General features: G+C 44.0%; 1 long non-coding RNA gene across 9 annotated transcripts in view; it reads right to left on the bottom strand.

Annotated features, from left to right (window-relative positions):
* Positions 1-27,378, bottom strand: part of LOC311433680 — a 476,332-nt gene that overhangs the window by 186,213 nt on the left and 262,741 nt on the right. For 6 of the 9 annotated variants that reach the window (XR_014690897.1, XR_014690898.1, XR_014690899.1 and 3 more), the window contains exon 3: positions 17,950-17,980. The exons of 1 other annotated variant lie outside the window; for it this stretch is intronic. This is a non-coding gene — a long non-coding RNA (uncharacterized lncRNA). Of the gene's footprint in view, positions 1-10,676; positions 12,147-17,752; positions 17,981-27,378 lie in introns of those variants that run through there. 2 more of the 9 variants (XR_014690903.1, XR_014690904.1) reach the window with 2 other exon arrangements.

Below are 27,378 nucleotides of genomic sequence, written 5' to 3'. Positions count from 1 at the left end.
TGATCACTTGGCAGCATCTCATACTCTACCCAGAACTTTAAGCTACCCCAGAAATTAGCAGAAATTTAACTGAATTTTAGGATCTGATCTCTGATGCACTCAGACTAGACAAACTGGATTTGGACTATTGGTCAAAGCCCATGTCACAATGACCTTTCCATTAAGCCCCTCAGTTGCTACTTGTAGAAGTCGCCACTTCTAAAACCACATCATTTTAAATCATCTGAGCTCGAGCCAATATACATTTACCACCTGAGTATAATGCTAAATTTCATCATACCTTGTAAATAACAATTTTTGGACCTGTGTAGCTCACAATGAAATCCAACACACCTAAACTCCCAGTGGATCTTTCAATCCTTAGGCTAGTCCTCACAGTTTCACAGTTTGTATGAGACAAAAGAACACATTTTCTTGAAGGATTACACAAAGTAATGATCACTTCTGCTTTAGTAAAACAAGGTTGTTACAGAATGCAGAAAGCATGTGTACCTTATTACATACACTGGCAAGTAAAAGGACCTTCACACTCCTGGAACAGCAGCTATTCCAGGAGTCATCACAGAGAACCCTCAAACCTTGCAAAACTTCTGTGGCAACATCATTTTTGAAATACATAGATATGTATATTAATATTACTTTGTGAATTAATTAATTAAATCAATCAAGTGTTTTGCACAAGCATAAACTAAGAAATTCTGTTCTATGAATTGCTGAATTACAGTTTACTAGTTCCCAAGATTCCTGGTTTTGATTTAATTTCTATATTTATTAACCATAACATTTGAAAACAATAATCAGAGTTTTTCTTACACAAAGCAGAATAGATCCAGAGAATACATTAGTTGATGTTAAACAAATTCTGGACTGTCTTTAACATTACTCTACAATTTATGCAGTCAGTTTTTTAATGAAGATGTTACCAGGGAAAAACATTTGCCAAATTTCAGAGAAATGGTAGTATCCTGGGTAAAAGTTTACACAAGGCATAGTGGATCACAGACACAGACTCCAATGCACCATTCACACAGGCACAAAAACTCCAGGATGCCTTCACTGTCAACTGTCTATGCCAATCCAGCTGTTGTTTTTGTCTAGTCTCTCATTTTTTCCTTTTCCTAAGGAACTCCAGAATTTCAGGAGCACTAATGAAAAGGAATGTGCTTGTTGTGCCATGTGTGTCAGCTCTACAACCATAATTGACTACCAAAAATTCCCTTTAAACTGCATCCTTGCACACAAAAAAGATGCATTCTGCACAATGCATGAAGCAAAGCCAGTGTAGCAATTTTTACTCTTTTTCCTTGCCTCTTTGTTTTGATACAGTACCATGAATAATTCCCAAAGGGGGGAAAAATCTAGTTTGTTAATATTTTTCAATACAAAATTAATGTTGATAGCAGTAGGCTTCAGAACCTCACAGCCTTGAAAACTGTGGTGACATTTACACTGTTCCACTTAGCTTTAGTTTGAATTGATAGTAGCTATATGATTCCTTCTAAGAAGCTAAGGAGTGCCTGTAACACTGAGTGAAAAAGAAACATGAACTGGAAAAGAGCTGTTCTTTGGTTTCTCATAGTTTCTGTTGCCAGGGAAACAACTTCCCGTCAATGGATGGCATGGGGTCCGACCAGCTGCTTCCTCCCAAGACTAGCTCCCTGACATCAGAAGGCTGGGCTAAACAGAGTAGGAATAAAACAGAATAAATGCACACCACTTTAAAAATAAAATAAAATAAAATAAAAATAAAAATTAAAAAATAGCAGAATTTTCTAATTATGTCTTTTTGAATATGGCACCAGAAGAAATGTCTTTTAGAGACATAATAAATCTAAGATCCTGACAAAACATGGTCACTAAAGATCCCATGCCAATTTTTATAGGATGAAACATATTGTTAGTCTCACTGTCTTGGCTGTGCTCTGAGTTGAGTAATTGCATTCAGGGTAACATACCTAAATTCCCCTGACACTTAAACATGACATGAAGTTTCCATAAATTCCTTTTGTAAAGCACCAGGGGTCATTGTTGGTGCCATTATAATGGCTTTATGTCACCAAAATGCCCACAAGAAGTGACACGCTTACTCCCAAGACAACACAAACAAATACTTATAATTTAATAGATAGCAGTAACATGGTTTGCTACACTAAAATGTATTATATATGTTTATTTAAACCTACTACAGTTGTGGTTTTTTTAAGCAACAATAAAAGTAGACATGGATAATGAAAGATTTTTAAAAAAGAAGTGAAGAATCAGTAAACAACCCAATAAAGTTCTTTGATACTCCCCCTGAATCTAGTTACATTTAGGTTCTGACATTTCTTCAGGTCTCCATATCACTCATTATTTGGAACATAAGTTCAATAGTTCAATTTCTGCTTCTGGGAACATACATTAAATGTTCTTCTTAAAGGGCAATGAATATATTGCATTTTGTCCTGGTCAGCAAGTGTGGTCATCTGGTCAGTGATACAAAACAAGAACAAATTCCTTTCTTGACCCCATAGCTGGGTTTTTAGCTACTTGACAGCATTGGCAGAACATGAGCAGGTCCTTACTCCTATGGTTCATTTCCTAGCATTTGTTTGGTGGTACCAACCCATCATGAAAACTTAAAGCTTGCAAAGAATGTAATGTGCAACAGGCAGCAGAAGGAATAGACTGAAAACAAACCACACCAAATAAACAAACAAGACACAACTGATTTTGTTTCATTTTGTGACTTGTTTCCAACAATTTTCATGTTTACATATACATGTATGTCTTAATTTATAGAATCATAGAAACACAAGGTTGGAAAGGACCTACAAGATCATCTAGTCCAACCACCCTCCTATCACCAATACTACCCACTAAGCTACTAAATCTGTTCTTGTAGCACCTTGTCCAGGTGCTTCTTGAACACCACAAGGGACGGTGACTCCACCACCTCCCTGGGTAGGCCACCCCAGTGCCTGACCACTCTTTGAGAGAAATAGTTTTTCCTGATATCTAATCTAAATCTCCCCAGGTGCAACTTGTGCCCATTCCTTCAAGTCCTATCATCAGTTATCTAAGAGAAGAGGCCAACCCCCAGCTCTCCACCACTTCCTTTCAGGCAGTTGCACAGTGCAATGAGGTCTCCCCTGAGCCTCATCTTCTCCAGACTAAACAACCCCAACTCCCTCAGCTGCTTCTCATAAGAGTTGTGCTCCAGACCCCTCACCAGTTTTGTTGCCTGTCTCTGGACATGCTTCAGGGTCTCGATGTCCTTGTATTGAGGGGTCCAAAGCTGAACACGGAACTCGAGGTGTGGCCTCACCAAAGCTGAGAGTACAGGGGGACAATCACCTCCCTGCTCCTGTTGGCTACACTATTCCTGATACAGGCCAAGATGCCATTGGCCTTCTTGGCCACCTGGGCACACTGCTGACTCATGTTCAGCCGAGCATCGATCAACACTCCCAGGTCCCTTTCCTCTTCACAATCTTCTAGCCACGCTGCCCCAAGCCTATAGCATTGCATGGGATTATTGTGGTCAAAGTGCAGGACCCAGCACTTGGCCTTGTTAAACCTCATCCCATTCACCTCAGCCCAGCAGTCCAGCCTATCCAGATCCCTCTGAAGGGCCATCCTACCCTCAGGTTGATCGACACTACCTCCCAACTTGGTGTTGTCTGCAAACTTACTGAGGGTACACTCAATCCCCTCGTCCAGGTCATCAGTAAAGATATTGAACAAGACAGGCCCCAGTACTAACCCCTGGGGGTCACCACTTGTAATGGGATGCCAGCTGGACTTAACTCCACTAACCACTACCCACTAGGCACAGCCTTCCAGCCAGTTCTTTACCCAGATAAGAGTGTACCTGTCCAGGCCACAGGCAGCCAGTTTCCCCAGGAGAATACTGTGGGAGACCATCTCAAAGGCTTTGATGAAGTCTAAGTAGACTACATCAACAGCCTTTCCCTCATCTACCAGTCTGGTCACACAATCATAGAAGGAGATGAGGTTGGACAAGCACAACCTGCATTTTGTGAACCTGTGCTGGCTGGGCCTGATCCCCTGGATGCCATGCAAGTGCTGGGTGATTTCACCCAAGATGATTTGCCCCATAACTTTCCCTGGACTGAGGTCAAGCTACAGGTCTGCAGTTCCCCAGGTCCTCCCCATGGCCCTTCTTGTAGATGGGAGTCACATTGGCAAGCCTCCAATCCTCTGGGACCTCTCCAGATAACTGGGAATGCTGATAGATGGTGGAAAGCGGCTTAGCAATCATCTCCGACAGCTCCCTCAGCACCCTAGGGTGGAGTTTGTATGGTCCCATGGACTTGCGACATTCCAGGTGGAGGAGCAGGTCTCTAACTCTCTCTTCCTGGATCACGGGGTGTGTGGGGGGTAGGGGGCATTCTTTACACGAATCACAGGGGACATCCAGGTCATGGAGTGAAGTACCCTGAAGATAACTGATCCAGCTATTAAAGACAGATGTATAGAAGGTGTTGAGAACCTCAGCCTTATCCTTATCCTCAGTGATCACATTCCCTGCTGCATTGAGTAAACGATGGAAAATTTCCTTGGTTCTTCTCTTGTTGTTAATGTATTTGTAAAAGGATTTCTTGTTCTCTTTTACTGCAGTGGCCAAGCTGAGTTCAGGCTGGGATTTTGCCTTTCTAACTTCCTCTCTGCACCTCTTAGCAAATTCCTTGTAGTCGCCTCAAGTAGCCTGTCTCTTCTTCCAGCAGACATAGACTCTCTTTTTCTCCCAGAGTCTCAAAAAATTCTTGGTTCATCCACACCAGTGTTCTTCCCCTCTGGCTCACCTTATGGGACTCAGGAACAGCCTGCTCCTGTGCATTTGAAATTTCCTTCTTGAGGAGTGTCCAGGCTTCCTGGACCCCTTTGCCATTCGGGAGTGACTCCCAAGGGACCCCTGCAACAAGCGTCCCGAATAAGTCAAAGTCCGCCCTCAGGAAGTTCAAGACAGTTTTGCTAGTTACCCTTCTGACATCACCAAGGACAGAAAACTCCACAATTTCATGGTCACTCTATCCAGGACAGTCCCCCGCTTTCAGATATCACACCAGTCCTTCTCTGTTAGTGAAGAGAAGGTCTAGCGGGGCACCTCCCCTGGTAGGCTCTTGGACCAGCTGTGTCAGGAAGCTATCTTCCACACACTCTAGAAACCTCCTGGAATGGCTCCTCTGTGAAGTATTATACTTCCAGCATATATCAGGGAAGTTGAAGTCTCCCATGAGAATGAGTGCTGGTGATCGTGTAACTTTTGCAAGCTGCTCACAGAATGCCTCATCCATTTCTTCATCCTGATTAGGCGCTTTATAACAGACACTTACCAAGATGTCACCCCTACAGGCCTTCCCCAGATCCTTATCCGTAGGCACGCAACTTTTTCATTCCCAACTGGAAGCTCTTCAACATCAAAACACTCTTTAATATAAAGAGCCACACCATCACCCTTCCTTTGATCCCTGTGGAAGAGCTTGTAGCTGTCCATCACAGTATTCCAGTCGTGGGAGCGATCCCACCATGTTTCATTTATTTCAACTAGGTCGTAATTTGCCTGTCACACAATCGCTTCCAGCTCCTCCTGTTTGTTGCCCATGCTGCATGCATTGGTGTAGATGCACTTCAGATGAGGCATCTGCCTCACCCTCAGCTTCAGCATTGTTCCCCCAGGCACTTATCTGGTGAGCCCTGTTTTACCCTCTTCCCCTGTCAGAGCTAGATTAAAGCTCTCTCCACAAGTCCTGCTAGCTCCTGTGAAAGAATTTATTTCCCCCTTTGAGACAGGTGAGTTCCATCCATTGACAACAGGCCAGGAGTTGAGTAAACTGCCCCGTGGTCAAAGAAACAAGTTCCTGTCTCGACGCGAGCCTCTCAGCCAATTATTCATTACTTGTGTTTTCCTAGCCCTCTCCATGTCCTTAACCTCCCCAAAAGGAATAGAACAAAACACAACTTGCACTCCCGCTCCTTGAACTATTCACCCTAAACCCCTGAAATTTCTCTTCACAGTTTGCAGGCTTCTCTTAGAGATTTCATCATTGCTCGCCTGAACTATGAGCAATGGGTAATAATAAGCATGGTGAATCAGCTCCAGGAGTTTTCTAGTTATGCCCCTGACCTGGGACCCAGGTAGGCAGCACACTCCCCTACAGCTCGGGTCTGGTCTGCAAATGGGACCGTCTGTTCATCTGAGAAGGGAATCACAGAATCACAGAATTTTCTAGGTTGGAAGAGACCTCAAGGTCATCGAGTCCAACCTCTGACCTAACGCTAACAATCCCCACTAAACCATTTCCCTAAGCTCTACATCTAAACGTCTTTTGAAGACTTCCAGGGATGGTGACTCCACCACTTCCCTGGGCAGCCTGTTCCAGTGCCTCACAACCCTTTAAGTGAAGAAGTTCTTCCTAACATCTAACCTAAAACTCCCCTGGCTCAACTTAAGCCCATTCCCCCTCGTCCTGTCACCAGGCACGTGGGAGAACAGGCCAACCCCCACCTCGCTACAGCCTCCCTTGAGGTACCCATAGAGAGCGATAAGGTCGCCCCTGAGCCTCCTCTTCTCCAGGCTGAACAAGCCCAGCTCCCTCAGCCGCTCCTCGTAGGACTTGTTCTACAGGCCCCTCACCAGCTTCATTGCCCTTCTCTGCACCCGCTCAAGCACCTCGATGTCCTTCTTGTAGCGAGGGGCCCAAAACTGTACACAGTACTCGAGGTGCGGCCTCACCAGAGCTGAGTACAGGGGGACGATCACCTCCCTAGCCCTGCTGGTCACACTGTTCCTGATACAAGCCAGGATGCCGTTGGCCTTCTTGGCCACCTGAGCACACTGCTGGCTCATATTCAGCCCACTATCCACCATCACTCCCAGGTCCTTCTCTGCCTGGCAGCTCTCCAACCATTCCTCTCCCAGCCTGTAGCTCTGCTTGGGGTTATTGCGCCCCAGGTGCAGGACCCGGCACTTGGCCTTGTTGAACTTCATGCAGTTGACCTCAGCCCATCGGTGCAGCCTATCCAGATCCTCCTGCAGAGCCTTCCTACCCTCAAGCAGATCGACACACGCACCTAACTTGGTGTCATCTGCGAACTTGCTGAGGGTGCACTCGATGCCCTCGTCCAGATCATCGATGAAGATATTAAAGAGGACCGGCCCCAGCACCGAGCCCTGGGGGACGCCACTAGTGACTGGCCTCCAACTGGACTTGGCTCCATTCACCACAACTCTTTGGGCCCGGCTATCCAGCCAGTTTCTAACCCAATGAAGCGTGCGCCAGTCCAAGCCAAGAGCAGCCAGTTTCTTGAGGAGAATGCTGTGGGAGACGGTGTCAAAAGCCTTGCTGAAGTCAAGGTAGACCACATCCACAGCCTTTCCCTCGTCCACCCAGTGCGTCACTTTGTCATAGAAGGAGATCAGGTTCGTCAGGCATGACCTGCCTTTCATAAAGCCATGCTGACTGGGCCTGATCGCCTGCTTCCCCTGCAAGTGCTGCATGATGACTCTCAGGAGGATCTGCTCCATGAGCTTTCCTGGCACTGAGGTCAAACTGACAGGCCTGTAGTTTCCCGGGTCTGCCCTCCAGCCCTTCTTGTAGATGGGCGTCACAGTTGCTAGCCGCCAGTCAATTGGGACCTCCCCCGATAGCCAGGACTGCTGATAAATGATGGATAGTGGCTTGGCCAGCTCCTCTGCCAGTTCCCTCAGTACCCTTGGGTGGATCCCATCCGGCCCCATCGACTTGTGCACATCTAAGTGCCGTAACAGGTCACCAACCAGTTCTTCATGGATAATGAGGGCCACATCCTGCTCCCCATCCCCTTCCACCAGCTCAGGGTACTGAGTATCCAGAGAACATCCGGTATTGCCGCTAAAGACTGAGGCAAAGAAGGCATTGAGCACCTCCGCCTTTTCCTCATCTCTTGTAACTAAGTTTCCCCCTGCATCCAGTAAAGGATGGAGATTCTCCTTAGTCCTCCTTTTTGTGTTGATGTATTTATAGAAACGTTTTTTGTTATCTTTAACGGCAGTAGCCAGTTGAGCTCCAGATGAGCTTTGGCCTTCCTAATTTTGTCCCTGCACAGCCTCGCTACTTCTTTAAAGTCTTCCTTAGTGGCCTGCCCACTTTTCCAAAGCTTATAAACCCTCTTTTTCCTCCTAAGATCAAGCCACAATTCTCTGTTGAGCCAGGCCGGTCTTCTTCCCCGCCAGCTCGTCTTTGGGCACGTGGGGACAGACCGTGCCTGCGCCATTAAGATTTCCTTCTTGAAGAGCGCCCAGCCTTCCTGGACTTCCCTGCCCTTCAGAACCGCCTCCCAAGGGACTCCACCAACCAGTGTCCTGAGCAGCTCAAAGTCAGCCCTCCGAAAGTCCAATACAGCGGTTTTACTGGTCCGCTTCCTGACCTCGCCAAGAATAGTGAACTCCACCATTGCGTGGTCACTCTGCCCAAGACAGCTCCCGACAATCACATCCTCCACCAGTCCTTCTCTGTTTGTGAAGAGAAGGTCTAGCGGGGCGCCACCCCTGGTAGGTTCACTAACCAGCTGCGTCAGGAAGCTATCTTCCACGCTCTCCAGAAACCTCCTAGACTGCTTTCTCAGGGCTGTGTTGTGCTTCCAGGATATGTCAGGGAAGTTGAAGTCCGCCACGAGTACAAGAGCTGATGATTTTGCAACCTCTGTCAGCTGCCTGTAGAATTCCTCATCCGTCTCCTCATCCTGGTTCGGCGGTCTATAACAGACCTCGACCAGGACACTAGCTTTGTTGTCCCTGCCGATCCTAACCCAAAGGGACTCGACCTTGTCATTCCCAACCTCGAGTTCTACAACCTCGAAAGACTCTCTAATATAGAGAGCCACACCACCACCCCTTCTATGCTGCCTGTCCCTTCTATAGAGCTTATAGCCAGGCATTGCAGCACTTCAGTCATGAGACTGGTCCCACCACGTCTCCGTGATGGCAACCAAGTCGTAGCCTGCCTGCCGCACGATGGCTTCCAGCTCCTCCTGTTTGTTACCCATGCTGCGTGCATTGGTGTAGATGCACTTCAGCTGGGCCATTGCCTTATCCTCCGGCCTTGCCATTGTTCCCCCTGGCACAGCCCCAACAATCCTAGCCTCAGCCCCATCCCCCTTCCTACCTAGTTTAAAGCCCTCTCAATGAGCCCTGCCAGCTCCTGGCCCAGGATCCTTTTTCCCCTAAAAGATAGGGACCCGTCTGCGGCCATCAGGCCAGGTGCTGAGTAAAGTGCCCCATGATCAAAAAAAAACAAGATTTCTGTGTTGGCACCAGTCCCGGAGCCACGTGTTTAACAGGTGGGCTTTCCGTGTCCTCTCTGAACCCCTCCCTGCCACCGTAGGGATGGACGAAAACACCACCTGCACTCCCGCTCCATCCACTAACCGACCCAGTCCCCTAAATTCCCTTTTGATAGCCTTGAGGCTTCTCTCTTCGATGTTATCACTGCCCGCCTGGACTATCAAAAGGGGGTAATAGTCAGAGGGGCGTACCAGGTTAGGAAGCTTCCTGGCAACGTCCCTGACCCTGGCCCCAGGGAGGCAGCAGACTTCCCTACGGGTAGGGTCAGGCCGAGGGAGTCACCTACCACAACCATGCTTCTTTCTTTCCTGGCAGAGGCAGTCTGAATGCGTGGAGTTGACTGCTTCGTCCTTGGTAAGCTCTTTGGGGAACCTTCCTGCGCCTCCCCACTGACCTCCCCTTCAATGTCCAATGCTAGAAACCTATTGCTTAGGGGGACCTGGGGATGTGAGGGAAGCAGATGGGGGAGGTGGGGGGGGTTACAAGCTCTCTGCCTGGGGGAAACCATGGCAAAATCTACGGTCAGAAACTGCTAGCAGATAGGGTGGACTCGAAAAAGAGGGACAGAACCCCCATACCCTACCACACAAACTCCCACAGCCACCACCACAGCACACTGCATGCTCCTCATGCCTGGCAGGCACTGCATGGTGCTACCCTCCTGGGGCCATTTTCTAGGCAGAGGACAGGGGCGCAGCGAGAGCAGGCAGGTGTGACTTGGTCATGCCACTGTCCCAGGCCATCCCTGGCGAAGCATGGCCCAAATCCCCCTGCAACACGTGGTCAGGTGCTGTGGCAGCTCCAAGGCAGCTATCCTTGAGCACTGAGGGATGGTTCTGACTTTCAGTCGTTTAAATTGAATAGTAGCTCTTAGTTTTTAAATCACTTGAAATGCAAGTGCTATCATAATTTGTCCAATATGAGTTGGGGCTGTTTGTTTGTTTCTTAGCTTTTTTCCCCAAAGAACCCCTGCCCTGCTGTCGTTTATCCTGGGAAATGAAGAAATGACAGAAAAGTAGTCTAGGCTTACATAATTGTCAACAGGATCACAATCTGTTCCTGGTTTTCTCTTTCTCTATTGTGACATATTCTGTTCTTTAACTAGGCACATGATGAGATGTAATTTGAATTTACAGCATGGAAAAGAATCCCAGAGCACATTACAAACTCATCTGCCAACTGCACACAGCGATCATTCCTCTCATTTTTGAAACTCAACCACTTCTGCTGGGAAGCACATTGACTTTTAATGGCATCACAACTGTTTAAGATGGAGAAGAAGACAGACACCATATCCAGCCATAATATCCAAGAGATTTTCAACCTGATCTGTGTTTCTTTAGTCCCTCTCAGAGCACTTCCCAATGGCCTGAGTGCACTGGGCAAATCTTCAGTTATTTTTAAGTCTCTTTGGAAAGAAGAGCCTGCTGCATGTTTTATATTTGACTCATGTAAGGAAAAGACACAACCAGACAGGGGATAAAAAGTCATATTTTTTAGGAGAGGAGACAGTACAGAAGAAGAATATAAATGTGCAGAGTATTACTAGAGAATGGCACAAGCTGTGGGATTATTCATGTCTGCAAACTTTCTTGAGCACATTTATGTGTGTCCACAAAATCCTATAGCATTTGTCCCCAATTCAACAATTAGCTGCAGGAAATATTTTTAAAGTCCCAGTGAAACCAATTAAAAGGTGTTCCTGAACTGAGGCTCGAGTCACAATTAAGTTTCATAAGACTTTCTCATACTCAACTGAGTTACTAAAAAAAAAAAAATGAGTCACCAGAAATGACATTTTATTCCCATTTTGGCAGCTGCAAATCATTCTGGCATATGAATGGGCCCCGTAATCAATGACATCAGCAGACCGAAGTACCTGCTTGTAGGATTTGTAGGAATTTTCTATGGTCAGAAGAGCCCTTTTATACACACTTATCAATGCTTCCTTGCTTGCTTTGACGGCATGCAGGGAGAACTCGGCTGTATGAAAGATAAGATTTTGCAAGCATAGTTGCTGGGTCTGCATAACAGAAATGCAATTGAACAATTTCTGATTTGTTCAAGTTATAGAAGCAGTAGAAAAAATGAGCTACATATCATTCTTCTCCTGAGTAAGGGAAGATTTGAATATGTTAGGATTAGCAATATTAGCTCCAGAAAGAAGCAATGCAGAGAAGTTGCAAGCTGAAAATAAAGTCAAAAGAACAAATCACCCCTTTAAGAAAAAAAAATAGATATCTGTAATACTTGGTAAGAATGAGATGATCCTTTACTGCCAGTACAGAAAAGCAAAAAGATGCTGTTTCCCCATCAGCAAAGAGATGCTTGTGTTGCAGAAGAATGAACATTGTTGAGGAAAGTAGAGCCAACAAGTTTCCATTGCATTTAGTTATGGCATCACAGGGAAGCACAGAGTAAAGGCTGATCAGAGCTTGTAGTCCTATGACTTAGGACATGATGATTTTTGTGGTATGACACTGTACACTTAGCAGAAACAAAGTCCCTGTAAATCCTGGGAAAACCCAATAAGCTTACAATTCCTAACAGCTCCTCCAGTTAGGTCTTGATCTATATTCATGCAAGAAAACATACAAAATGGCAAACATGAACTAATCCTCACTCTTTCCCAGTTTTAGCTTCCTGCTGTCATTCTCAGATATGGTTTTATCATTGTACTGGAGGTATGATGATGGTAGCAGAGAGATGAACGAGGTTGCAGAGTTCAGTCCTTCGTTGCTGCTGCCTCTTCCCTTGTTGTTTAAGGGAGATGGTTGCAGGGCTGGGTCTTAACCCATCAGCTTATATTTCACAACACCTTCATAATGACAAAAAAAAAAAAAAAAAAAAAAAAAAAAAAAAAACTAACAAACAAAAACCAGATTTTAGGTTTTACAGGGAGTTAGAACAAAAGGTGATACTAAGCTACCCACTGCTGACTGTATCTGAGTCCTTTGCCAAGGCTGGCTACTGTAAAAAAAACAGTAGGAGGATATTTTTCTTGATTATTTTCAAACCAAATTTTTTATAGGAGTCGATATAGAATCTGCTTGCTAAAAAATACTTTATCATTCACTTTAAAATAAATCAAGTGTGCAATGGTAGTTTTTATCAAGCTGTCACCAATCTATAAATAATATTTCAACAGTTTCAAAAATATGGCCAGTTCTTTTTTGCTAGGCAATTTCTGCAATTTGTGAAATTCTCATTTTTCCAATACTGAGGTGAAGTGCACAAGCTATTCCCAATAGGGTGGGAAAGCAAATTATGGTTTAAAAAAAAAAAAAAAAGGCAATTCATCACTTACTAAAAACCCTGCTTTTTGTTTGAATGTCTAAGTATTTTGCCATTCACTTTCCTACAGCTAGGTACACTGCAACAGATATTAGCATATTTTCACTCATGCTGCAAATGCATTTGTTAGTTAATAACCATTTTGCTATCCCAGTTAAAAGCTGCACTACATATGTGGCCATGAACATAACACCATTAAATAAAAGATATAACTCTAATACGACAGAATAACCTTTGTGAAAGACTACTGATATGAAATACCATCAACCATACTTTTACTATAAGAATCAGGTAATGAATTGACATATATTCAATTCTTTTTCAAGACCTAAAGTAGTGAGGAAAATAGTCAGGGCTTTGTTCTGACTTGTAGATGAATTCCCATTACACCAAGCTGCAAGAGTAAAAACAAGACATCCAACCTTCACTCTCTTAGCTTAAGGTCCTCACAGCACCTTTCTAATAGGCATATATGAATCAGCTTTGAGTTAATAAGAATGGCCTAAATAGACCAAATTATCTTGAGATCAAATCCATACTGAATCTCTTCTGAGATTCAAAATATTTTATTTTCACTTTCTCATAGCTCTTCTCATTTTAGATTTGCCCCCAAAGGAATATGTTGCTATGAACTACCTATTCTCAAAATATGTTCCATGCTTGAGAAAATTAAGAAGTCCCAAGAGAGGTTCTGCTGTGAGATTTCCATGTGAATTTTCTATAGCATGGAGGTTTGATTAAAAGCTGAAAACACAAGGTGTGAACAAATCTTCCAATGCCACACTGCAGATTTGAAAAAAAAAAAAAAGGTCACATATGTCATCCATGTACTGTGGATCAGGTTTGGCAACTCCTTAGGAGCAGAAAGTTGACCATACAGTCTGCCAACTATTTCCAACAGTGATAAACCCCAAATAAAGCTTACGCTGCAAAAAACTGCACCTGGATATTACTATCAAATGCTTTTTTATTCTCTAACAGTCAGATTACTAGAAGAAGGAAAGGAAACCTCATACGGTCCCATCAGATTTGCACCTTAGTATATCCCTGACCTACACACTATGGCTAATAGTAGCTGATTTCTAGAACTACAGGGAACTGTTAACCTTCCCCCACAAGCCTCGTGTGGCTGCAAACTGAAGTCGATCCAATGCTTTGGTCTCCAAGGTCAGTGAAGTTTAGATGGGGTTGCATCACAGCAAGATATTCACCTGGACTGTACAAAAGTTCCAGATAAAGTTTTGTTTGTTTGTTTGTTTGTTTTTGTTTTTGTTTTTTTTTTTTTGTTTTTTTTTCCTGCTAGATTTATCTCTACCTTTCTCTCAAGTTCTATTCAAGGTCTAGATTTATTCTGGAAGGTTTTAATTATCCAGGGACAGCATAAGCAGATCCTTTCTCCCAATACAGCATGTTCTTATAACTCTTCCTCTGTTCCCAAGTCTCTTTGTACCTTAGCCCTGATACATATCACAGTGGATATACCCTAGGAAATCTGTTTCCATCTTCTTTCCTGCACCTTCACCACATTTTTGTGTAGCTTTGTATCTTAGGGCTTGTCCTTCAGTTCTGAAAGCTTTATCAATATTTCCCATGGATAAATGACAAGTTTCTTTTTTACATCATGTTATTTTTCCCCACTTCTACATCTTTAGTACTTTAATATCACTTCTCTTTCATGTCTGAGGGAAAGAACCATATTTACCTTGTAAATATTATTTTTTCCTAATTGTCAAGAACTCTGTGTTCACTCTCTTTGAAAACCTGCCTCAGCTGTCCAAAATCACAAGCTGGAGAGTTACCGTAAAGAGACAGGGCAATCCTGATCTCTGTGTTTCTTAGCTCCTTTTGCTGTTACACACCCCCACCACACTCTGAACAATGCATAATGTAGAAATACCAACCACTGGGACAGGACAATGAAAGAAAGCATGATTTACTGTTATATTACCTAAGGATAATACTTTTAATAGTGAAATTGAAGACTTATGGACTAAAGACTAAATGGACTCATCCCATAATCAAAAAATGGGGGGGGAGGAGGGACACTAAATAAAAGGTAGAAAGTGCCTCTGCTATAAGTGAAAGATTCTTAAAAAAAAAAAAAAAATCAGCAGGGCTAAGCAGAATTGTCACAGTTAAGGATCTTGCACACAGATAAGGTAAGGAAGAAGAAAAACTCTGCCATTTAAGACATTTTCCAGAGCATTTCCATGCACATGAAAAAATGGACATCTACATCTCATGTGGACAAAGAATAGTATGAATATCCTGTGAATTACATGTCATCTGCATGTACTACATATCAATTCATTAATTTGCTTGGTGTGGTTAAGCCATTTTTCGTGGGAGGTGGGGAAGATGTATTAGCATTGGTAATGCAACATTCAAAAGGCAGAGTACCATTTTCTTTTTCCCATTTTCTGTGGTAGAATCAAAAGCATTAATAATTAAGAGAAATGAGACACTCTTACAAGGTACTGAATGGCATGGTACAGGACGGACATGCTGAGCTTTGTTACTCAGCAAAACAGAATATGTACAAACCCTTGCATGCTTTTTGTTAGTGTTGTACTCATTCACTTTCTATCGCAGACATATTTATAGTCATTTGCTTTCTATTTTTTTCAATCAAATATGAGTTTAATGGAGGGTGACAAACTAGACTGTCAAGTGAGTAGCGCTGAAATATGAGGAGAGTTCTGGTACTTCTGCGTACCACAATTCCTAACTTTACTTTTGAGAAGCATCTCACAGAGCAAGCACAACACTTAACGTTAACATGTATACACTGCAGACTGCAATACATCGTCACACCAGAGCTAGCTTTATACTTGCTGTCTGGGTGCTAGAAACAATGCTGTCATGATGAGATATGGTAAAATAACTCTCCAGAGCTCATATTTCTCTAAACAGAGCCCAAGATTTGCAGGATAAGATCAATAGGCTGCAAGGCTGTTCAAATGCCAAGCAAGCAGGTCCTTTTCATAAATAGGGAATTTATTAACATGCTTAAGACATGCAGCTGACAAATATATTATTATTTCCTTTACAGTAGCATCTAGAGAGGCCTCCAGCTGAGATAAGGACTCCCAGCTGCACTAAATACTATGCAGGCACACAGCAAAAGACAGGAACCATTCAGAGGGGCTTACAATGCACTGTGCAAATGTTCAGCCAATTCTGCTTGTCAGCAATGCTGCACTCTAAGACCTGTATTTCACACCTGTGTTTTTGAGCAATGACTTATGGATTTCATGTAAAATCGCTGGCTTAAAAATGTGCTGCTATATTATACCTGCCAGGTTCCCAATAACTGATTTTGATGGTATATAATTTAAACACAAGGGAAGTCTAAAATCTTCATATTTCTTTAACGCAGTGTTAAATACTGTTAACAGTAATTCAAGTGCTATTTAGCCTATTCTGCTTTACACAGTTGTATGTCAGTCTTCTATAATAAACCATGTGATGACTCATAAACATCTAAAATATTTCCCTTGGTGTTCAGTATTTTATTACATAGATGCCAATTATGTTCAAGTGGCAGACTGCACAAACCTGAAAAGTCATCTATTACATGAATTGTTCCATTGATTCCTATACTACAGAGGGTTATGCTTTCATATATCATACTGAATAGGATTTGTTTTCACAGATACTGGGGGTAAGTGACTAGTGAAAGTGCTTTCACCTGTTATGGGCACCAGCACTATCCTCAACCTTACTCCAAGATTTCCCAAGCATAAATTAATAGACCTTCCCTCTTACCCCAAGCCCTACTGCCTTTTTGTTTTAAAGCAAACTTGGCTATGAGGGAAAAACAAACAAACAAACAAACAAAACAAACTAACTAACTAACTAACTAACTAATTTTACAGATATACAGTAATACCACTGTGCTCAACACAAAATAACAGGAGAGAGTTAAAGAAAGAAGCTTGAAAATAACCTAGAATGAACAGCAAGTTGTCCTTTCAAAAATACCTAGTTCATGGAGCACTCAGTAAAGGAAGGCATAGAGCTCATGCAGATGTATACAATGCAGGTCCTAGAGATACACAACACACTGAAATAAAAGTAATATTCTAGAGATTAAACTACTCTCATTTTAAAAAGAAACCATTTAGAACTGTTTCATTACAAAAAGATGCAACATTTCTAAAGCACAGGCAAGTGTCATGGTCAAGGTAATGTGAAAAACATGAACCACTCTTAAACCATGAAAATAACTGCATACAAGACATCTGTTCTTACAACGCAAATTTATCACTCAGAAATGTCATCTGGCTGCTTTTAACAACACAGCTGCTGCTGACTGCTTCCTTGGAACAAACATGAGGCCACAAGCAGGAAAGATGGCCCACTATGCAAGAGTGCTGGGGACACAGAACACAATCACACCTTTCTCAGTATTAAAACCATTGAAGCAACTAGTAATCTTTAAGAGCAGACAACAGCATAGGCAGAGGACTCCCATTTCTCATGGATCACCTATGCCTTTCAAACTGGTCTAGCTCCAAACAGGATGACCAGAGTAATCCCTCTTCTTCCTTTGAACTGAGTCTGTCACTTTCATCTCAGCATCTTCCTGTTCCGTTATCTCAGCAGTAGTAAAAGAGGTCTGTGGGCCACTCTTCATAGCTTTTCAGATTAGTACCTAGTAGAATTGATTGCTACCTAAAATGTAAACCAACTTTGGCTCCAGCTAAGTAAACTAGGGATTTTATGTCAAAGGAATCAGGTTAGACTAACTGTAAACTCCTGCTGTTTCTCCACAGCAAGCTTCAAAGGAAAAACAGGAGCACAAATACCACAGAGCTTACTGGAAAGGTGGGATCAGGCATAGGAAGATCTTGGGAATAGGCATAGGAAGCCTTCTTCCTCCATTTTCGTGGAGGCAGGATTCTGTGTTCAGAGTGTAGGGATCAGTCTTCTGGGATCAGACTGCAGTAAATAAGATTCAGAGAAAGGTGCAGGATGGTGGATAGCAATCTGATTTCTACACAGGAGACTGCAAGCCTGACGTGTAGGAAACAACAATAAATATACATGTATATTCATCAGTCTCATTTTTTGCTTGATTAGACTGGCAGATTTCACTAGAATGATGTATCATTCTTTAAAATATCATTGTAAAGGGAAGAAAATATTTATTCTGTTGGTTTCTTTGAAAGCACTGAGACCCCAGTGGTGAAGTATACCACTAAATACCAAATATTATCAAGTTTTCTCCAGAGTCTCCTCTGCATCCTTGCTGACTTTCTCTGTATCACTTTTGTTAAAATGTCCTCAGAACTGTCACTTATCTATATCCCATAGTCACCTACCAGATGCTTATTTTTTTTCTTAGTCTTCCTCCTAAAAAAAAAAAAAAAAAAAAAAAAAAAAAACTAATTAATCTCATGTCCATCCGGTTTCCTTTTCTAATTATCAGACTATACTTTTTACCTCATCTCTCCAAAATCAGTACCTATTTAGCTTTTCTTCGCAGAGGTAATCTCCAGCACTAACAGATGCTTCCCTGCTGTTTCTTCACATTTTATTGCTTCATCTCCTGTAGCTATCCTTCCACAAATTGTTTTCTGCCTGCCTTTTCCATCACTGCTTTATTCTGCCTCAGCCTATTGTACCAATAATTCTGTTGGTACCTGTTTTCATCTAGAAATGCCTTTGAGCTTAGTTGGTGTCTGCAAGTCCAGCATTCACAGCAGGGAAAAATTTTGTCCCACAGTAGAAAGGACGCTGTTGCTCAGCACTGACTCTTAACAGCTCACCTAGCACATGCAAAAGATGTAAGGATTGTACGCCTACCATGTCATTTTAATTCGCTGAAAGTAATAAATGGAAGGCAAAAGCTTATGAAACTCTTTCAAGAGACATCATGAAAGCCCTGGATGATATATCAAACATGTCAATCACAGCTTTACCGGGAGAGCTGATAAACACACCTTTAGAGGCTCCATAAGGCCAAGATATCACCATGTTTTCCTGTTTCAAGTTACAATTCTTGGTTTTACCAGTAGTCCCTATAAACTAAAACATGGCAGACTAGACAGTTAGATAAAACCATAAAAGTCCAGGTTGTGAAATGACAGGTATACTTTATTCAGATTATTTCTTATACCTGCTAAAGCCCAAGCCCTGTTCTGTGTCCTCCAGACACACAGAGATGGTTCTTCCTGGAAGACCTATGACTGGAGCATGCAGAAGTGAGCAGTTCTATAGCATACTGACAGCACACACCTGCAAAAGGCACTGCAGCCAGTGGGTGCACCCCAAAGACCAGTCAAAAAAACAAAGAAGTCAAAGATACGTCTTCTCATCACATCTCTACCGCATAGAGATGAATGAAAAATAAAATTGCAAGGGTCAAAAGGAGATTAATCTTTTGTAAGGGAAGTAAATGTTTCCCTAAGGAATCAGCTTCCGTATGTGCTTCTCCAAAGAATTTCTACTGCAATTAAGCTAATCACTTAAAATCAATCTTTTGCAATAAGTCACTGAGATCTACTAGGTTCCTAAATATCTTTGGCTGCAGTGGAGATTAGGTATGTAAAGAAAATGTACTTAACTGTATAGTCCTCTGAAAATCATTGGATCTATTGTGAAGAAATGCTGAACATTCACAGACCCAACAGAAGCCAACACGCTTCTGCCAAAGCACAGCTAGAGTTGAGCTAGAGTAGAGTTCTGGCCAAAGCACAGCTAGAGTTGAGCTAGAGTAGAGTTCTGGCCAAAGCACAGCTAGAGTTGAAGCTGGCTGTGTCTGTGAGAGAAAATAAAAAGGGTTTTTTTAGATATGTAAATGGAAAAAGGAGAACTAAAGAATACATAGGGCCGCTCCTTGATAGGGAAGGTCTCCTCACAGACGATGACGTAGGCAAAGCAGAGACGCTTAACGCCTTCTTTGCCTCTGTCTTCAATGCCGATGATGGGCTTCGGGACCCAGGGTGTCCTGAGCTGGAGGGCCGGGACGGTGGGGATGACAAACTCCCAACTGACCCTGAACGTGTGCGGGATTTGCTACTCCACCTGGATCCCTACAAGTCCATGGGTCCGGATGGGATTCATCCCCGGGTGCTGAAAGAGCTGGCGGATGTCATCGCAGAACCTCTTTCAATTATTTTTCAACGATCCTGGGAATTTGGAGAGGTCCCGGTAGACTGGAAGCTGGCAAATGTTGTGCCGATTTTCAAGAAGGGTCAGAAAGAAGACCCTAGCAATTACAGGCCTGTCAGTCTCACGTCAGTGCCTGGTAAAATCATGGAGAAGTTGGTTCTCGGACTTATTGAGGCGCACCTGGGGAACAAAGCAGTCATTGGTCCCAGCCAGCATGGGTTTGTGAAGGGTAGGTCCTGCCTAACTAACCTGATTTCCTTTTATGATAAGATCACCCGTATGGTGGACCAAGGGAAACCAGCTGATGTGATTTTTTTGGACTTCAGCAAGGCTTTTGACACGGTTTCCCATAGGATCCTACTGGACAAAATGTCCACCATACAGCTAAATAAAAACATCATAAGATGGGTGAGCGATTGGCTAACGGGCAGGGCCCAAAGGGTTATGGTAAATGGGGCTGCGTCAGGCTGGCGGGCGGTCACCAGTGGGGTCCCTCAAGGCTCCATTTTAGGGCCGGTACTTTTCAATATTTTCATAAACGATCTGGATGTAGGAATAGAGGGTATTTTGAGCAAGTTTGCTGATGACACCAAACTTGGAGGAGTTGTGGACTCGAATGAGGGCGTAAAGGCCTTACAGAGGGATCTGGACAGGTTGGAGAGCTGGGCGATCACCAACCGCATGAAGTTCAATAAGAGCAAGTGCCGGGTCCTGCACCTGGGACGGGGAAACCCTGGCTGCACGTACAGACTGGGCGATGAGACGCTGGAGAGCAGCCTAGAAGAGAGGGATCTGGGGGTCGTGGTAGACAGCAAGTTGAATATGAGCCAGCAGTGTGCCCTGGCAGCCAGGAGGGCCAACCGTGTCCTGGGGTGCATCAAGCACGGCATCGCTAGTAGGTCAAGGGAGGTGATTGTCCCGCTCTACTCTGCGCTGGTGCGGCCTCACCTCGAGTACTGTGTGCAGTTCTGGGCACCACAGTATAAAAAGGACATGAAACTGTTGGAAAGTGTCCAGAGGAGGGCTACGAAGATGGTGAAAGGCCTGGAGGGGAAGACGTACGAAGAACGGCTGAGGTCACTGGGCCTGTTCAGCCTGGAGAAGAGGAGGCTGAGGGGAGACCTCATCACAGTCTACAACTTCCTCGTAAGGGGGTGTCGAGAGGCAGGAGACCTTTTCTCCATTAACACTAGTGACAGGACCCGCGGGAACGGGGTTAAGCTGAGGCAGGGGAAATTTAGGCTGGACGTCAGGAGGGGGTTATTCACAGAGAGGGTGGTTGCACACTGGAACAGGCTCCCCAGGGAAGTGGTCACTGCACCGAGCCTGTCTGAATTTAAGAAGAGATTGGACTGTGAACTTAGGCACATGGTCTGAACTTTTGGGTAGACCTGTGCGGTGTCAAGAGTTGGACTTGATGATCCTTAAGGGTCCCTTCCAACTCAGGATGTTCTATGATTCTATGATTCTAACAAAAGCAGTGTTTCACTTAAATTAGAAAAAAAAAAAAAAAAAAAAAAAAAAAAAAGTTTCATATTGGTTGGACAAGCTGCCAACAACTGGTGGATGCTTCTGGCTTTAACCTGTTCTCTGAATTTCCCATCTGTAAAATGGGAATTTTGCCATGATTTTCTCCCATAGGCTAATGTGAAGATAAAATTAGAATATACTAGTATTCAGACACTTCATTGATAAACATTGTAGAGAAACCCATGGGCTTATTACAAGTTTTTCTTCATAGTTCTGGTGGTTTTGCCCAGCTGGACAGCTGAGCTCCACCATAACTGCTCTCACACTCTCCCTCCTCAAAGGGAAAGGGGAGAAAATATGATGAAAAGGGCTCAAGGGTTGAGATAAGGACAGCAAGATTACTCAACAATTATCCTCACAAGCAAAATGGACAATGCAGGGATATTAATATAAATTGTTACCTATTACTAACAAGCTAGAGAAGTGAGAAACAAACAAACAAACAAAAAACTAAAAACACCTTCCCCCCATCCATCCTCTTTGATCACCTTCCCCCAAGCAATGCAGGTGAACAGGGAATGGGGGCTGCAGTCAGTCCCTGCCATTCCTTCATAGTCACTCTCTGCCCCTGCTCCACATGGGGTCCCCCGCACAGGGACACCGTCCTTCCCAAACTGAGCCTGCTGCCCACAGGCAGTAACTCTTCAGGAACTGCTCCCACATGGCTCCGTACCACGGGGTCCATCCCCCAGGAGCAAACTGCTCCAGCATGGGTCCCCCACAGGAGGCAGCTCCCCCCAGACCCCCTGCTCCTGCATGGGCTCCTCTCCAAGGGCTGCAGCTCCGGCCTGGGGCCTGCTCCTGCAGGGGCTTCTCCATGGGCCGCAGCCTCCTCCAGGCCACATCCACCTTCTCCACTGGGGGCTCCTCCACAGGCTGCAGCATAGAGATCTGCTCCATGTGGGACCCATGGGCTGCAGGGGGACAGCCTTCTTCACCAGGGGCCTCTCCATAAGCAACTGCTGCTGTGTGCCTGGAGCACCTCCTGCCATCCTGCTGCACTGACCTGGGGTTCTCTGAGGCTGGTTCTTACTCCTTGCTCTCTCCTGCTGTTGCAAAGCATTTTTTTCCCCCTTTTCTTAAATCTGGTCTCACAGAGGTTCAAACAACATATCTTATTGGCTCAGTCCTGGGCAGTGGCGGGTCCCTTTGGAGGTGGCTGAAACTGGCCCTCATCTAACATTGGGCAGCTTCTGGACTCTTGCCACAGAGACCACCCTACAGCACCCTGCTACCAAAACCTTGCCATGTAAACCCACCACAATACTATATGTACTCATTAATAATCAAGCAGTGTTCACCTCGAATACCAGAAAAGAAAGAAGTCCTATGGGAGGTTGATTAAAGATTAAATCATAACGTATATGCACAAGAATGACATATTACGCCAGCCAGAGTAGTTTCTCCTTACAGAATGTTGCAGAACTGGAATAAAAATGTATGGAAATAAAATTCACTTATGGGAAAAACAAATCTTCTCAACTGTAGCTCTTGACTTGCTCTAATTTGGACCTTCTTGCTTCAACATTTTATACCTAGATGCCCAAAGGGAAGTTTGTGATGGTTTAGTATGTTCTGAAGATATAATGAAACATTTAGAAAGAGTAGTAACATTACTTTCTTGCCCTGTAATTAAGAGGTTGTGCTAACTATTCCCATTGGGTAAGGAATTCTTTTAAAGGTAGCATATAGTACTACTGTAAGATATAAAAGAGACTTTCTAAAAATTATTACCTGTAAAAATTTGCTGAAGTGTTTATTCTGCATGCTAGAAAAAAAAAATAAATCTGTCATCTAGCCAAATGTAAGTAACAAGATTCACTGCTTATTAAAAAAATAAGGAAAATTCTTTCAATCTTCTGTAATTACAGCAGATTTTGACAGTGTGAAGATGCTAATTTCTGTTTTAGATATACAACAATATGACAATAAAAAAGGAGAAATAATAAAAAAAGAACACATAACTTCATATAATACAATCTTATGGTGGGTGACCTGGTCATGCATATGATTTATGATCATAGGAAGTACTGGGTTAGATTCTTTGAAATATTCAATCACAAAACATATTTAGAGTAAATTCAGATGCTTGCTGCATCTTGAACTGCAGCTGAATGATAGTTATAGAGAACTGAGATTTTTTTTTTCTACATATGGCTTACAAACCAGCACAAAACAACACATGGCTGCAGAAAGACATGAACCCAACTCTTCCATGACTGAAAGTGGAAGCAGAGTGACTGAAAGTGGAAGCAGAGTGTACTGCATGTTAAAAGGCAATAAGCTTCCTCTCAGTGCTTGTGAGTCAAATATGCATACCAAAAAAAAAAAAAAAAAAAAAAAAAGTAAAAGATGAGCATCTGCAGTCAGGATGCACCTTTGTGTACTCAGCTCTGGTGAGGCCGCACCTCGAGTACTGTGTTCAGTTTTGGGCCCCTCGCTACAAGAAGGACATCGAGGTGCTTGAGCAGGTCCAGAGAAGGGCAACGAAGCTGGTGAGGGGTCTGGAGAACAAGTCCTACAAGGAGCGGCTGAGGGAGCTGGGCTTGTTCAGCCTGGAGAAGAGGAGGCTCAGGGGCGACCTTATCGCTCTCTATAGGTACCTCAAGGGAGGCTGTAGTGAGGTGGGGGTTGGTCTGTTCTCCCACGTGCCTGGTGACAGGACGAGGGGGAATGGGCTTAAGTTGCACCAGTGGAGTTTTAGGTTGGATCTTAGGAAGAACTTCTTTCCTGAAATGGTTGTTAGACATTGGAACAGGCTGCCCAGGGAAGTGGTGGAGTCACCATCCCTGGAGGTCTTTAAAAGACGTTTAGATGTAGAACTTAGGGATATGGTTTAGTGGGGACTGTTAGTGTTAGGTCAGAGGTTGGACTCAATGAGGTCTTGAATCTTGAGGTCTCTTCCAACCTAGAAATTCTGTGATTCTGTGATTTGAAGAGGAATTCAAGGTACATAGAAATAGTATGGTGTGAACCAGACACCTTCAGAAATGCAGACACCCATACCCAGGTGCAAGTAGCATGTTGGCTTAACATGAAGTAACCAGGTATGGCGTGTTACAGTAATTATATGGCAATCCCACACATGCTCTGCAGAATATGTTCATTTTGCTGAAAGCACTATCAAAGTTATTGCTCGTTAACACAAAGAGACAGCTTCCTTGGTGATGATCTCAATTACTTGAGAGAAAAAATGCAAAAAGGCAGGACTCCTCAACTACTTCATTCGGGAATACCCAGATGGGGTGTGAGGAAGGTTGGAAGTTGGTGGGATGGAAGTATTTTACTCATTGTAAGGGAATTGGACACAAATAAAAATTAAACTTATCTATTAAATTACATTTGTCTCTCTCCATTTATCAGTACACTACTTGTAAAATTTTTCCTTAGCTCAGGTATGTGACACTGAGTGCAATTTATCTAAGGTGCTAGATCCTTGCCTAAAAGGCATTTACAGAAGTACCGGGTATTAAAAGATGCATTCACTGACACAAATTAAGCATAAATCGTTTAATGTTTGGCATGATCATGGGAATACGCAAGTGCATTTAGCAGGAATGCATGCCCTCAAACATGAAAAGCAGCTAGCCAGGAACAAACTAACTTAGCTGAACTGCATATACTCATAAAACCAAGTAAATACAACTCACTGTAAGTATGAATTTTACTTGCATTATTCTTTTTGCCTAACAGGAGCACACTGCAATAGTTCTATTTAATCATTTCAGATATTCTGCTAGCTGAATGGAGACCATGAAATTGTAAATGCATTTTTACACACTCAGTAGGAGTCTACATTTGTCTTTAAGAAACAACAATCCAAATCTGGATGGTACATACAGCTCTCAAGACTGAAGCCTTTGGGAGAAGAAGTTCAGTTGGGATCTGCTACTATTTCAGGTTAATAAGGAACTAATAATTCCCTACTCTTCCCCCTGCCTCCCAACGAACCTATGGTTTCTGTCTACTTCACAATAAATCACCAGATGAAGGATAAACAAACAGCAGACTGGAACTAGATGCCAAATATAACAAGGCACCAGATGTGTCAGAGGAAGAAGAGAGAAGTTGTGGATGACCCATCCCTCAAAGTTTTCAAGGTCAGGTTGGATGGGGATTTGAGAAACCTGGTCTAGTAGGAAGTGTCACAGAATCACACAGAATCACACAGAATTTTCTAGGTTGGAAGAGACCTCAAGGTCATCGAGTCCAACCTCCAACCTAACGCTAACAGCCCTCCACTAAACCATATCCCTAAGCTCTACATCTAAGCGTCTTTTGAAGACTTCCAGGGATGGTGACTCCACCACTTCCCTGGGCAGCCTGTTCCAATGCCTCACAACCCTTTCTGTAAAGAAGTTCTTCCTAACATCTAACCTAAAACTCCCCTGGCTCAACTTAAGCCCATTCCCCCTCGTCCTGTCACCAGGCACGTGGGAGAACAGGCCAACCCCCACCTCGCTACAGCCTCCTTTAAGGTATCTGTAAAGAGCAATAAGGTCACCCCTGAGCCTCCTCTTCTCCAGGCTGAACAAGCCCAGCTCCCTCAGCCGCTCCTCGTAGGACTTGTTCTCCAGGCCCCTCACCAGCTTCGTCGCCCTTCTCTGCACCCGCTCAAGCACCTCGATGTCCTTCTTGTAGCGAGGGGCCCAAAACTGAACACAGTACTCGAGGTGCGGCCTCACCAGAGCTGAGTACAGGGGGACGATCACCTCCCTAGCCCTGCTGGTCACGCTGTTCCTGATACAAGCCAGGATGCCGTTGGCCTTCTTGGCCACCTGAGCACACTGCTGGCTCATATTCAGCCGACTGTCCACCATCACTCCCAGGTCCTTCTCTGCCTGGCAGCTTTCCAACCATTCCTCTCCCAGCCTGTAGCTCTGCTTGGGGTTATTGCGCCCCAGGTGCAGGACCCGGCACTTGGCCTTGTTAAACTTCATGCAGTTGACCTCAGCCCATCGGTCCAGCCTATCCAGATCCTCCTGCAGAGCTTTCCTACCCTCAAGCAGATCGACACACGCACCTAACTTGGTGTCATCTGCGAACTTACTGAGGGTGCACTCGATGCCCTCGTCCAGATCATCGATGAAGATATTAAAGAGGACCGGCCCCAGCACCGAGCCCTGGGGGACGCCACTAGTGACTGGCCTCCAACTGGACTTGGCTCCATTCACCACGACTCTTTGGGCCCGGCTATCCAGCCAGTTTCTAACCCAACGAAGCGTGCGCCAGTCCAAGCCAAGAGCAGCCAGTTTCTTGAGGAGAATGCTGTGGGAGACGGTGTCAAAAGCCTTGCTGAAGTCAAGGTAGACCACATCCACAGCCTTTCCCTCATCCACCCAGCGCGTCACTCTGTCATAGAAGGAGATCAGGTTCGTCAGGCATGACCTGCCTTTCATAAAGCCATGCTGACATGTGTCCCTGCTGGGGGGTTGGGATTAGACTGTGTTTAAGGTCCCATCCAATCCAAACCACTAAAGAATTCTATGATTCTACGTAGGGAATATATGTAAAGAAGTATTAGCTTATATAACTGTGTGAATTACAGAAAGGATTTATATCTTCCTCTGAAGCCTAATAGACATGCATAATCTATAAAAGATTTCCTCTCTCTCAGTGCTAATTACTCACCGTCCTTCCCTCTAACCTGACATGCTTCTTTGGGATTTCCACTTTTTCAAAAATAAACTAAAGTTTCTTTTCCAAAACAAACTAAATTCTTCACTGTTAGAGCTATGGTCATGGACCACACAGAAAACAAGTCTCTTCAATGTGTAAGAACCAAACATGGACAAAATTTCTCACTCCCCACTAGCCAGAGTTTGAATGGGACACTTCCTGCCCCTCCTTTCAAATTTAGCTTATCTGTTTTGGCAAAAATAAAATAGTTTGAACACTGCCTCCTGTACTGCATAGTCCTCTACACCTAACTACATTACCATGACAAAAAGAGTCCTTACGATTCCTCCTACACAGGAGTACAGGAAGAAAAACTTGTAAGTTGGCAGTGACATCAACTGATAGAAAGTGATTCACACACTTCATGAAACAGCAGGGAAAATTAAATTTACTCCCAGCCACCCCAAAGCTCTCCCACTGAATCAGTG

Source organism: Aythya ferina (assembly GCF_964211825.1).
Source record: "Aythya ferina genome assembly, chromosome: 3".
NCBI classification, from domain to species: Eukaryota; Metazoa; Chordata; class Aves; order Anseriformes; family Anatidae; genus Aythya; species Aythya ferina.
The sequence above is the reverse complement of the archived record's forward strand: the minus strand, read 5'-3'. Positions and strand labels throughout refer to the sequence as shown.